Source organism: Oryctolagus cuniculus, chromosome 5, assembly GCF_964237555.1.
Source record: "Oryctolagus cuniculus chromosome 5, mOryCun1.1, whole genome shotgun sequence".
Lineage (NCBI taxonomy): Eukaryota > Metazoa > Chordata > Mammalia > Lagomorpha > Leporidae > Oryctolagus > Oryctolagus cuniculus.
Genome location: NC_091436.1, coordinates 39,585,184 through 39,599,122, shown reverse-complemented (window position 1 = coordinate 39,599,122; position 13,939 = coordinate 39,585,184). Strand labels below are relative to the sequence as shown.

At 43.0% G+C, this 13,939-nt stretch overlaps 1 protein-coding gene across 3 annotated transcripts in view; it reads right to left on the bottom strand.

The window, feature by feature from the left end:
* The window catches only part of ARHGAP18 (Rho GTPase activating protein 18), a 189,855-nt gene that overhangs the window by 98,324 nt on the left and 77,592 nt on the right, over positions 1-13,939 (bottom strand). Inside the window, exon 1 of one of the 3 annotated variants that reach the window (XM_070073610.1) lies at positions 5,047-5,123. The exons of the other annotated variants lie outside the window; for them this stretch is intronic. The gene's annotated coding sequence lies outside the window, so the exon portion shown is untranslated. Of the gene's footprint in view, positions 1-5,046; positions 5,124-13,939 lie in introns of those variants that run through there. 3 annotated transcript variants of the gene reach the window in all.

Here is a 13,939-nt window from a genome sequence, read left to right as displayed (position 1 = left end):
TGAGCTGCCCACACAAATTCAAAATTGCCCCCTTACCACGGATGTACCCTGAGTCTCCGTTAATACTTGTCACTATGGACTTTTCCCTTAGTCCTTTTCACATAGCAATAGGAAGTATGTTAAATTGCAGATCTCAGTAGACCTCTGACAGTTCATATTCACCAGCCACAGCACAGTTCTATGTAGTTCTAGCTGTCTGCCGATTATCTCCATTGGCCATGCTAAATCTGCTGGGCCAGTCCCCTGTAGGAGCGATCTGCCTCCCTTCCCTCTCCAAGGCTGGAATTGTCCTCTGCTGGAATAAGTTAGCAATTATCAGGTTAAGGGAGACACAGCATGCTAATTTGTTTACGTGCACAGAGGCACCACAGGAACAGGAATGTTGTCATCCTATAGCCCAATGAGGTTCAGAGGCTTAGCTGCCCTTCTTCATGGGCGAAAGGGAAGTAGGGGCTATGGGCACTTTTAGAGGGGAAGTAAATTATTTCTAGAAGAGATGAAAGAGCCCAGAGAACAGACAATTCCCTGGAACAAAGTGCCTCTGCACTCTGGGTATAAGGTTTGATTTTCAGTCTCTTCCTTTGTGCTGTGAGTTGATCTGCGCTGGTTCATGAACTTTCACTAAGAACCCTGAAGGCAATTGTGTGGGGCTTTGATGGATCCAGTCCTTGGGTGGATAAGGGAACTTCATAGTAAAACCTCATCCCATCTAGCACCTGCTGAATCCCAAGTGCCTGTAATTGAAAGTGATTGGCAGACAAGGCACCACATTTTAGGTGAACAGTCCTTGGACCGCTTCATCATAATTCAATCTACCTATAGACAACCAGTTAGATTGGTTAGCAGTGAGGCAATAAATTATGAGGAGGGTCGCTTCCAGGAATATCTTTGTTTGTGCTCCATGTCCAGGAAAAATGCCTTCTTTAGTCTGGTTTCTGTTAACACACTCAATAGGGGCTGGCGCTGTGGTGTAGCAGGTAAAGCTGCCACCTGAAGTGCCAGCATTCCATATGGGCACCGGTTCGAGTCCCAGCTGCTCCACTTCTAATCCAGCTCTCTGCTATAGCCTGGGAAAGCAGTGGAAGATGGCCCAAGTCCTTGGGCCCCTGCACCCATGTGGAAGACCTGGAAGAAGCTCCTGGCTCCTGGCTTTGGATCGGCCCAGCTCCGGCCATTGCAGCCATCTGGTGAGTGAACCAGTGGATGGAAGATCTCTCTCTCTCTCTCTCTCTCTCTCTCTCTCTCTCTCCTTCTCTCTCTCTGTGTAACTCTTTCAAGTAAATAAATAAATCTTAAAAAAATACACTCAATATAAGTTTTCCATTTCTAGCCCTGTATTGGTCGCTGGATTGTTAAATCATCAACTACAACAGAGCTGGAGAGATGAAAGGAATTGTTTGCATCGCTGAGTCAGCAGAAGGACCAGAGCGCCGTGACGTCACTGGTCCTGTGCAGATGACGCTGCTACTCACATCTCTCCACTTCCTGCGCAGTGAGTCATTTCAGAGCAATTACAAACCTTTCAAAGTACAGGAAAAGATGCTTTTCTCTAAGAATGAACTTTTGCACAAATTTTAGAAAGATAACCCTACTGTGTTTCATCTATGCTGTACTTAAAAATGCAGATTTTTTTTTTTGGCCACATATTCTCTTGTCACATGGAAAGCTGATGCAAATATCTAGTTTTGCGCTCCCAGGTTAATTTCTAGGGTTTTATTTTTTCCAAATTACAAAAGCATTTTCCTCTTGCTTCTGAGGACAAAATAGTCATGCCAAAAAATTAATGTTTCAAACGACCATTTGCAAATTTTGCAGCATTTTTGTTTCAAACAAGATTTATTTTGGAAGTATTTTTCCTACTTTTTGACTGTATAAAAATATCAAATAAATCACAATATTTAACATTACTATAAGTACTTTTTAAATCTCAATATTTAATCTGAAGGCATCTCTTAAATCTCTAAAATGCACTTCGCTTGCTTTACCTCTTGTTCATTAGTCAACAATGATCCACATATTCTCCAGGTCTCTTTGCAACTCCTCAGCTCTAAACTATATACTTGATAAATCCCTTGAATGATGACATAATTTCCATTCCTATCAAACCTTGAGGTTTTTAGCATTTGCTTCTTTTAAGTTAATGCACCACCAGTTAGCACTTTTTAATGGCATCGACAGTGAAGACCACAGTCAAAATCCAGGAAATCAGCTCATTTCACACCTGCAGGCACATATCACTGCACAGAATGAACTTCACTAGCCTGAGGATCTGACATTCCTATCATTTGCAGTTATCTTATACTCCATTTTAAATGCAATCAAAGCACAGAAAAGGAGAGCAGACCTATTACCCCAATCTACTCAATTGAATGAAAAATTAGGAAAAAAGCTTCAAAGTTCCTGGCTCAAATTTCATTTTCTTCATCTCTCCACCCAGAGTTTCTCCTCTCTCTTCCTCCCTTCCTCACGATCCATCCTCCCCTCACCCCTTCAACACACTCTTCTCTTTCAAAAAGGTTAACAGTCACTAATCAGTCCTGCATTTCTTCCCAAGTCTGCCTCAGACTTCTAGTCAGGAGGGAAACACATTCGTGGAAATGTTTTACAAACTGTCTGAAAGGTTCTATTAAGTATGTGTATCTACAAGAAATGCTTCCCGAGAAATCCTCATTACTATCTATAATCACCCGGGGTAAAAGCAAGCACGCGTCAGCTTCCGGCTGGGCTCACGAAGATTTGTACTACATGCAGGCAACGCACAAGGCAAGAGGCCTGCCTGGCTCTGTCGTTAACTGGGTAATCTCCAATACGTCACATAATCTGTACGGCCTACTCGTGGGAGTACAGAATGTGAACATGATACCTGCTTAAGCATCAAAATTCATTGGTTCCAGGAAATTATAAAAAACACACTGAATTATGTTTCTGTAACATGACTGAGTGATCTGATACAACTAATACATAGGTGGTGAGCCCGCTCAACACAGGCATTTCCTAAGAGTTAAATTCTGAATCCCCAGATGTTCAAAACATCAGCTCATTAGCACATATTAAGTGTGGTCAAATGAACCTGTAACTAATTCAAATTTCATTTTCATCATTTAAAAAATTTTGATAAAAAAAATGCAATAATGCAATTAAGAGAGCAGAACAGCCATCAAAGAGTGGAGCTCTCACCATCTGCCAGGAACTCTCAACACGTTTGCCCAGGGAGTTTTGCGTGTGCTCCTCACAAGCACCTTACTATCTGGCTTGGTCAGCTGAGAAACAGGGCCAAGTCGTGAAGAAACCTGCTCCAGGTTATAGCCTAAGAGGGAGAGCTGCGCTCTCGGACCCCAGGCGGTGCACTTTCTGCTCATCCAGGGGCCAACCCCTTCACCTTGCAGCCTGAAATTAAAAGGCTGAGTGGCAGTATGAAGGTTAGTCCAGTCTAATGTGAATGAGCTGCGCAACCTTGGAACAGATTTTCCATATCAGCAGGGGGGAGGAGTTAGTTGGAGCAGCTTTAGCATTCCACTGGTGTTGTCCTCTGGAAAGCCCAAACAGCATGTATCACACACATCTCTGGGCTACCTCATGGCACAGCCATTTCTCCTTTCCCCTACATAGTATAAGCTGATCTCTAAGCGGCCTTGGTTCCAGCCTGAGTGATCATGAGAGAGCATCTCAGCAGGAGTAGGAAGCAGACTTTGTTTTCCTCATCCTTTGTTACTTGGGACCCAAGTAATCAATTTTCCCCCCTATGTCCTTAGGCCTAGCTGTGCTGCCAATGGAATAGCAATCAATTGCATAGCAAGTGTGGCCCGTAGCCACCCAGCAACCCTACCCTACCCATGTTGTCCGGAATGGGAGAGGCACCTGAGCCACGTGTAACAACTGACCAGTGCCGGCCATTAGTCAGTTTAAATGGCAGCTCTTATTTCTGCTGAAAGTATAACACACATCTACCAAAACTGCTGGCTGGTGCCCTTGGGGTCTAGCACGTGATTCATTATGTCGATTGTCCGTCATTGATTCTCTCCTTGTTATATTCCAGAAAAGGCTACTGAAAAGTAAAAATGAAATGAAGCAAAGTAGAAAACAAGTAGGAAGGAGTGGGCAGAGCTGACCATTGGCCAAGCTTGCTTATGTCTCACACAATTGGTCAGTGTTCCTGTACCAGAAGGAAAAGAAATGAAGCTGTAGCAACAGATAACAATGTAGTCCTACAAGCTGAAGTGGGCGGGACTGAGGCTATTGTGGCATAGCAGAGAAAGCTGCTGCCTGTGACAGCAGCATCCCATACAGATACTGGCTCAAGTCCCAGCTACTCCACTTCCAATCCAGTTCCCTGCTAATGCGCCTGGGAAGGCACATTAGATGGCCCAAGTCTTTGGGTCCCCACCACCCACATATGGAACCCAGAAGAAGCTCCTGGCTCCTGGCTTCAGATCAGCCCAGTTCCAGCCCATGCGGTCATTTGGGGAGTAAACCAGGAAATGGAAGATTTTTTTTTTCTCTCTCTCCTTTTTGTGAGTAACTATGAATCTGTCTTTCAAATAAATAAATCTTAAAAAAAAAAAAATAAAGTGGGAAGGACTGTTATTTCTGCTTTCTGTCCACCATGAAGGTTAAGTGACAGAAGGAGCAACAGAAGAACCTACAAGGCAATCCATTAAATGTAGTTAAAGGTATTAAACACTGAATATTCCTAAGTACATGAAACCACCAATAAATTCAAGGCCATACACTGGCTTTCTAAAAAGGGGTATGCTTTCCAGGCACACTGTGCCTCATGACCTTATGGGTGGTATCTGAGCCCTGACACATTCAGAAACTTAAAGAACATTCCTTTCCCATCCACGGTGGAAATGGGATACAAAGATTCAGCTCATCCATAGAGCCTCACTTAATGCTACACTTTGTAGGCTACGACATCAGACAGTCATAATAATAATATCCTTCTAAATGCCTGGAAGCAGCTGTCACAGTAGGCTCTGCATGTCATAACTTGCATCAGAGTCTGGGCTCTGTCCCGCCCATCACCAGCTGGATGTGCTGCGTTACCTTGAGCTGTCATTTTATCTCTCTCGGCCTCTGTTTCCTCGTGTACAAAAGGAAGTAACAGGACCCAATGACGCTCAAAGTCCTTTAAACACAAAAAACTATGATCACAAAGTAAAAGCAGTATCCTTGAAAATTATCTAACCATCAGTGATTTATTTGCAAATGGACAAAGAACTACTTGCCTATTCTTTAAAAGGAAGGAAAATAGAAAATTCAGGGACAACATCCCATTAAATTTCCCTATCATCAAACTTAGATAAATCATAAAGCTAGGTCTAAAATTGTAGAGATCATCAGAGTAACGTGCCAAAGGTCAAATTGAAATAAAAAGTGACTTTTTTTGAGTCAGCTTCTGTATCTATTTTTGTTGTCCATAAAAATCATAGTTGCTTAAAACTATGGGTAACTAAGTAGTTTTGGCTAGTGGGGTAAACTCTAGCTTTCATTCATCATGGACAGCTAAAGTTTTGTCTCTAATACAAATGCGGCACTGCTTTAAAACATTTAAATTCTGTCTCTTGGTTGGGTGTGTGCATGCTGTTCAGCGAACTTCTGGAAATGTCCTCAAAGTGAATGTTGATGCTTCCAGAATATTCAGTGCCAGCACAAAACAACAACTGGTTAAGCTATTTCGCAGGATTTCGTCACCACTAACTACCTCAAAAGGCGTGCTGGCTCCTTCCCTGCACAGCCGTCCTTGGTCCTCTTGTCCTTAGCAATTCAAGTCACAATTCACCTCTCCCAACATCATTTGTCTTGGTCCTTACCAAACCTTCGCTCCCAAGCTGCAACATCCCACAACCAGCTGGCTTGTAAGCTTCTTGTACAGAAATAATACTCATATCAAAGCTATGAGAAATGTTAACGTATCAAGGAGAAAGTGAATGTAAGACAGCAATAACTAACAAGTGAAAAATGAAACTTGGGTAGGAATGTCATCCCATATTTTCCTTCCCAGCTGTGCCTCACATTCTAACAAAGTAGAATTAAACTTGCTCTTACAAGATAACAGAAAAATGATTATGTGCCTTCAAGTATGCTGGCTCACCCTAGGAGAGGGGCAACCGTCATGTCAGACTTCTTTCAAAAAGTGCTCAGCAAACCTCAGGGATCCATAGCATGGGTCCTTTTGGGTCTCTGAGCAATGTTTACATAAAACATGAAATAAAATTCGACCTTACATCTCTGTGCACATATTTGAACTGAAATGCATTATTGATTAGAAAGTTACAGTTTTCCATTGATCTGTTTTCTCAGTCTACAATGATACAACTTTTGTGCACAAGAAAAGCACTGTAGGCAAAGACATGTATCAGACACACACCACACACTCTTCAGATGCTCAGCCACATGCAGCAGCCGTTGATGGAGTCCACAATCTTCAAGTACGCATCCTCACTCTGCATTGTCATCTCTCACCTTGGCACTAGGGAGGCAGCAATGTACCCAGTAAAAACCCTGCCCTGGCAGAGATACAGCAAAAGAAAACAGCTAACACAACAACAAGAAAAAGGTGTGGAGAGGTGGGAGGTGGGGAGGTGTGAACATTTTAATATGGGCTGTATATTGGGCCCTAATCCTCAGTGGTACAACAATGGTATAGTCCAGTGGTTCTCAAGCACATCTGCATGTAGGAATCACCCAGGACTTACTTCACCAAATCAAAACCATAACTGATGCCTGTGACTCATACGGAGATTCATCTATCTAGCCAGAGCTTTGGAAGTTTACATTTTTTCTAAATGTAAAACGTTGAATACAGATGTAAAATGTTATATATATACCTTAACTGTATGTAAAAATGCTTAAATTTGTCACACCTAAATAGTTGGGGTAACATTATTAACCAGTTATTCATCAAATCACCTTACACAAGATACTGTACTTACTCAAGATATTGTACTGAGTACAACAACTACTTCCAGATGATGGGAAATGTTAAGAATGCCACAAGCAATTTCGATGTCTCCAAAAGTGTTATGATAAACTTTTTCTTTCACTGCTCAATTTTAAACGTTTTTAGAAGTTGCAGTTCAGTGCCAGGCTAATGCGATTCTCAGTATCAGGTGCATCTGTAGAATGCTGCAGACTCAGGAAGCACTGGGGTTTTATCTACACTGACCCTAAAAACACACTAAAACATGCATTTGAAAATAAATCACTGGGCCAGTGCTGTGGCACAGTAGGTTAAGCCATCACTGGCTTCAGCCTGGCCCAGCCCCAGTTGTTGCAACTGGGAGTGAACCACTGGATAGAAGGTCAACCGATCTCTCTCTCTCTCTCTCTTCTTCCCTGCCACTTTGCCTTTCAAATACATAAATCTTTTTAAAACAAATAAATCCTTAATACACATTTGTCCCAATTTATTTCATTCTTCTAAGAGATGTGTTACAAAAATGCTCCAAGTAATATTTATTACTCAATCAGTCTATTCTAACATCATCTGTCATCTGGACAGTTATTACTCATAAGGGGAATTAGTCCGTGACATAAAAACAAAAAGAATAGTGAGAAAAATAGCTGGAAACGTAGATTAGAGCTCTGATTAGGAAAACATTCCTACTTAAGCATGTGCTCATTTGGAAAATATTTACTAAGAACCTACTATGTGCCAACAATGTGGATACAATTATAAATTGGTCAAATAGAATCACAAATTTATAGTCATACTGGGAATACAAACACGCATGACACAATTACATGGTTGCTTTTCGAAAGTGAATCTGATGATCAGAATTCAACTGAGCCAGGCTCATATTTAAAAGTTTCTCTGAAGCACAAGAGGGTTCTTTCATAAAAATGAAATTTAGTGGCACGGTCCTCTTGACCAAGTTGTGTCCCATTTCATTTTTATTTCTCTTCCCTCCTGTATTAAGTTTCATGTGGTTGCTGTAAGAAATCACCACAAACACGGTGGCTTAAAATCACAGAAATTTATCCTGTCATAGTCTGGAGGCTAAAAATCCAAAAACAGGAGCCCTGGGCCAAAGTCAAGGTGTGGCAGGCTGCCTATGGGATCCATTCTTCCCTCTTCCACTGTCTGGTGCTGCCAGCTTTCCTTTGGGACCACATGACCCCAGTCTCTGCCTCCATCTTCATATACTTCCCCTGTGTGAGTCAAATCTCTCCTTCCCTCCATAAAGACACTTAGACCTGCATTTGGTGCCCAACTGGATCTGCCAGCAGGATCTCCCACCTCAACATCCCTAACTTAGTCACATCAGCGAAGACCCCTTTTGGACTTTAACTTCCGGAAGTCTTTATCAGACAACCACACCTTCTCTGAAAGCTTAGGAGTGAAAATGGATAATTTTTGGGGAAAAAAAAATCCAACGAGACTAAACCAGAGCATTTACTGTCTGTCCCAAGCACATCCACAGAGTTCATCCACGTTTGAACAGGCCCTCACAGGCAAGAGTGCTTACTCCTCTGTCATTTCATGGGTTTTGGATGAAAATTTCATTAATTGATACTGGAAATAACTTTGTAATGGCACCATAGTATATGTGGATTGCTGACAATGGTGTTGTACAGTCAAATTTGAATGTTCTACTTGGTAAAAAATAAAGTAAACCCCTGCATATGCCAAGAATGATTATATACCATCACACAGTCAGTAGGCACCCCCTGACTGGGGACAGCGGGCCTGGCATTAATCAGATGCTGAGACTCAGGGACAAACAAAGAAAACAACATGTTCTAGGCATTTATGGGTTTAGTCTAAAACAGAAGGAACAACTGGACACGTAAGTGAAAAGAAACAAGAGACTGAAAAGCAAAACACAAAAAGAACTTTTTTTTAAAAGAAACTGTACACAAAATGCTGTCCTTTTTAAAACGATGTATTTATTTGAAAGGCAGAGTGACAGAGAGTGAGTGAGTGAGTGAGAGAGAGAGAGAGAGAAAGAGAGAGGTCCTCCGTCGGCTGGTTCACTCCCCAATTGACTGCAACGGCCGGAGCTGGGCCGATCCGAAGCCAAGAGCCAGGAGCTTCTTCTGGGTCTCCCATGTGGGTGCAGGGGCCCAAGGATTTGGGCCATCTTCTACTGCTTTCCCAGGCCATAGCAGAGAGCTAGATAGGTAGTGGAGCGGCAGGGCTTTAAACCGACGCCTAAATAGGATGCTGGCACTGAAGGTAACGGCCCTACCCACTATGCCACAGTGCAAGCCCCCACATAATGCTATTTTATCAAAGAACACCATGCCTATAATAATCCATGGGTTGATAATCTCATCTCATAGGAACTGCTCTATTTATCTCTACTCCTTCTGCTTCCTTCTTTCTTTCTTTCCATCTTGCCTTCCTTCCTTGCACCCTTCTACCTCTTCCTCCTCATCTTCTCTATTTCTTTCATTTATTAAAAACTTATGAGAGGCAGAGAGCCAGGAAAAATGGAGGGAGAGAGGGAGAGTGAATGTTCTCCTTCACAGTTCACTGTGCCAATGCCTACAAGGCTGGGGGGCTAGGCCAAGATGAAGCCAGCAGGCTGGAAGTCCACTCAGATCTCCCACAGGGGTAGCAAGGACCCATGCACTTGAACCACAATGTACATTCACAGGAAGCTGGACTCAGGAGTCAGAGCCAGCACTTGAAAGTAGGTACTCTGTTATGACATAAGGAATCTTTGTCCTTTAGATGAACACCTGCTTCTCCCCTTTTTTTTTTTTTCTTTAACTGCTATGGTTTCCAGTAGTCCTTTTCCAGACTCACATAATTTAGAAAAGAAACACTTTAACAATTTGGGGTGGAAGCAATCAACAAAGGGTTGCAAGCTTTTCATCCGTCAAATGAGGACTTTAAAAAAAAAAATGAAAAACTACATCTCCTTGCATATCTTCATTAAAATACTTGATCACATAAAAGGACTTATAATCAAATTCATTCAAGAATAAACAACCAATATCATTTTGTCTGGAAGTGTGAATTATAGGGCAAGACTGCTATTAAGCAACAGACTGGAGGAGAGAAAAAAACAACAACAACAAAAAAAAACCCTGACACATCAAAAACGTAAAGGAGAGAGTGGAATGGCAAAGACTTTCCTTATATCACAGTTTTCTCCAGAGCTGGCCTGGTTCACCTTTAACCCCACAGTAACCATAGTACCCACTGGTGCAGTGCATCAGCTTGGCACAGAGTGGGAGAGCCAAGATGAGACAAGAACACCATCATGAATCACAAAAGGATCTGAGGATAACTAGAAAGTCACACAGAGCTGTTGCCACAGGGTGAATTTTGCTTTAAAAAAAAAAAAAAAAAAAAAAGGAAATGCCAAGAAGAAGACATTTGGGAGAAAGTGACTTTCTTACGTGTGGATTGAGAAAAGAAAACGGCCGAAGGCCAACAGAAGAGGCTCTGACGGCAAGAGATGCCTGCGGTACAAACCAACGTTGACTCGTGACCGTGCAAAAATAAAGCCCAGATCTGAAAATCTTAGGGAGAAAAATAGCAAAGCTCAGGAACAGGCTCCTTGAGCAGGCCCTAGAAGAGAGGCGTGAGAGATGACTCAGATGTCACGAGGGGAGGGCCAGCAGGCCAGCAGCAGGTCTGCCAGCGACACAGAGGAAGTCGAAGAGGAAACGATGGCCATGACAGCTAAGAACTATAAATGGTTACATATCTGTGGTTTCTCCTGCAAAATGCATGTGTGAAACGTTCTGGATACTACCCCTTGGTTAAAATTTAACTGTGAGGAGGGCAGCATATTAACTATGCAAACTGCTGCTTTAAGATAGCAGACCTATCTTAAAACACAGGACTGAGGGAAAGTCAAGTTCCAGAGTGGCTAGCTCTGGTGTAGTATTATAAGGAACCGGCAGTTTCTTTTTTTGTACTTTTATTGTTTTTTTACATCTTTTTCTAGTAAGAATGCTATTCTGTTGTTAAAAGTTTTAAAATTTCATAACTGAGTAGGTGAGAATGTGGTGTACTAGTTTGTAAGTTTCATGGACACACACACATGTGTTCACCAACTTAAAGTATCATACGGCTTGCAGCATGTGGGAGTACTCTAGACCATCACTAATATCTCCATGTTAGTTAAGGTGTTCTGTCTCGAAGTGACTTGCAAGCATTATCAAAAATGTATCATATACACACAAACTGACCACACTTCAACCATATCATAAACTGATATGAGAACTTCATATTGAGAATTTCAGCTCACTACACATTTAACTAAAGCCTGACACTACCCCCAGGGAATTTTGCCCTGAGATCTGTGAAGAGCCCTCTAGAAGTATAAGGCTATCAGCAACAAGATTTTCTAGTGTTAAACACAGCACTTCATGGTCGTGAAGAAGTGGGTGGGGCACTTCCAAACTAGATGAGACAAATGTGGCATGGAAGGCCAATGAAAGGGAGACCAGCCATTTCTGCTGCCTTACCTTAGGCAAGAGAGACAAGTGGACACAGGGCAGTAAATAAGAGAACAGACCGTAGACACAGGCTGCCAGCAACCCAGCTCCACCTCCCCACCCCTGCATGCCACCTGGAGCAAGTTTCTTAAGCTCTGTGCCTCAGTTTCTCAAGCTGTAAAACAGATCATAATTATACCTACGCTTACAGTATTGTGAAGTACATAGATACAAACCAATATTCCAAGGTAGGATGTTATAAAGGACCATGGCAGCACCAGGCGAATACAAAGTGCCATGTAAGGTTAGCTATTACAAATTCTTTTCATCATAAAGTGTGAAGTTGAAAAAGCCTCATCCTTCTCAAGAAATTGTGAGCAACCATAAGCTGTGCTAATCACGTTGGTGATCATTTGAAATGGTTTTTCCATATTCAAAAATACAAGGTTGCTGTTTTCCTTCTACTTCCTCTTATTTTCAGCTCTGACTCAGATACAAAGATGTATAGGGTCGATAGGAGAGTTCCTCAAAATGAACCGAATCCCAACAGCGAGAGGCCTAGGCACGTCTGTATCTCCCACTGTGTCATACTCCACCTCCCCCCCCAGGAAACTGAGGGAACTTCCTGACTCGAGGACGTGATAAGCAGGCAATGACTTTCAAAGTCAAAAGCAAGCTGGGCCTACTATAAAAGGAAAAGGCCATGCTAGAATAAAATTTAATAAACTCATTAAATTTGTTGTTAAATATATTAGGTAATAGTTTATAAAAGCCTAGAGCTGCCCCCTCCCCCACAAAATGCCACACAGTCTCTCGGAACCCAGCTGAGTATTTTCCCTTCGCCATCTCTCTGGATTCAGGGTCATCCACTGTGGGATAAAAGCCAGCACTCAGTGACATCCCAACGCCGCAACTGCCAAGCAACTGCCAAATGCCCCTGGGGTGGTCCGCACATCTTCCTCTGTCACACCCATCCTATGCAGGCTGGACTGCTCCCAGCAAGCTTGCCTTCCCAGCCAAGATGTGTTCATCATCCCCCAAATTCCTCAATGCATTCTGCCTGTTTTAAACTCACCCACAGACTGACTGACTGAAAACTACACGCTTGAAGGACAGAGTTAGGAGACGGCCTTGTATGATAGAAAGTTCAGTAGGGATCAGGCTTGTTTCAGTTATTTGCCAATGGCCTGTGTGCTTTGCGTGGGTTAACTCACTTAATCTTCACAGTACTCTAATGCACAGAAAGTAGTAACTTGTTCAAGATCACATAACTGGTAAGTGATGAGTCCAAGACATGACACCATAACATTTCATAAGCCAGAGGTCCCTCTTCCCACCACAATGCCAGTCCATTACACCTGCCCCGGTTCAGTACATCCAAGCGTCCATAATAGTGCATTAGTATATTCTGAGAACAGGCTACGAGGAGACATGGCCCTACGAAACTCCAGTTCTTCAGTCAAGAATGACAATTAAGGCCTTCCACAAATTTGTCTCTACCCCCAGTATTTCCTACCTCCTTCCTCAGCTGTCTTATCTCCCAGCCAAATTAGCATCCTTGGCGTAGTATTAATCCCCATCCAAACCTCCCTCTCCCAGAAAGCACTTACCTTCCTCCCCTAAAGCACAATCCTACCCACTAACACGATACTCTGTCTGATCCTTTCAGGCAGATGGAAGACGTCACTCCTCTGGGAACACCACAGCAAGCTCATTTCTGAACCTCCAGTACGACAGCAGCTTCCTGTCCTGTAGCACTGATACAGGACAGGGATCACCGTCCTTACTAAAAGTCTAAAACTCTTTACAGGAGTTTTAGCACAGCACAGTGTACCTAGCATGGGACAGTACACACAGTACCTGTTCAAGGAACTCCAAGAAGTTACCAAGGCACAGTTTTTAAAATGTCTACTCATTGGCCGGCACCACGGCTCAACAGGCTAATCCTTAGCGTTGGGGCGCCGGCACACCGGGTTCTAGTCCCGGTCAGGGTGCCGGATTCTGTCCCAGTTGCCCCCTTCCAGGCCAGCTCTCTGCTGTGGCCAGGGAGTGCAGTGGAGGATGGCCCAAGTGCTTGGGCCCTGCACCCCATGGGAGACCAGGATAAGTACCTGGCTCCTGTCATCGGATCAGCGCGGTGCACCAGCCGCAGCGCACTGGCCGTGGCGGCCATTGGAGGGTGAACCAACGGCAAAGGAAGACCTTTCTCTCTTTCTCTCTCTCTCACTGTCCACTCTGCCTGTCAAAAAAAAAAAAAAAAAAGTCTACTCATTGACAGTTGCTACCCTGGGTAATGAAAACCCCATATATATAACTGCTACCAGTGTCAACAATTCCGCCTTTTAGATTAATAGACTGATGCTAACAGCACTGCTTCAACTATTGTCTGATACAAAATAATCTGTATTTTCTTTCTGTCCCCATTAAGAATATCAATATCATAGGGCCAAAACCAGGCACCCTCTATATAATCCCTTAACATCCAAAATATACGAGCTACTCTTCTTATCTTGAATGATTGAACAAGTGGGACCAA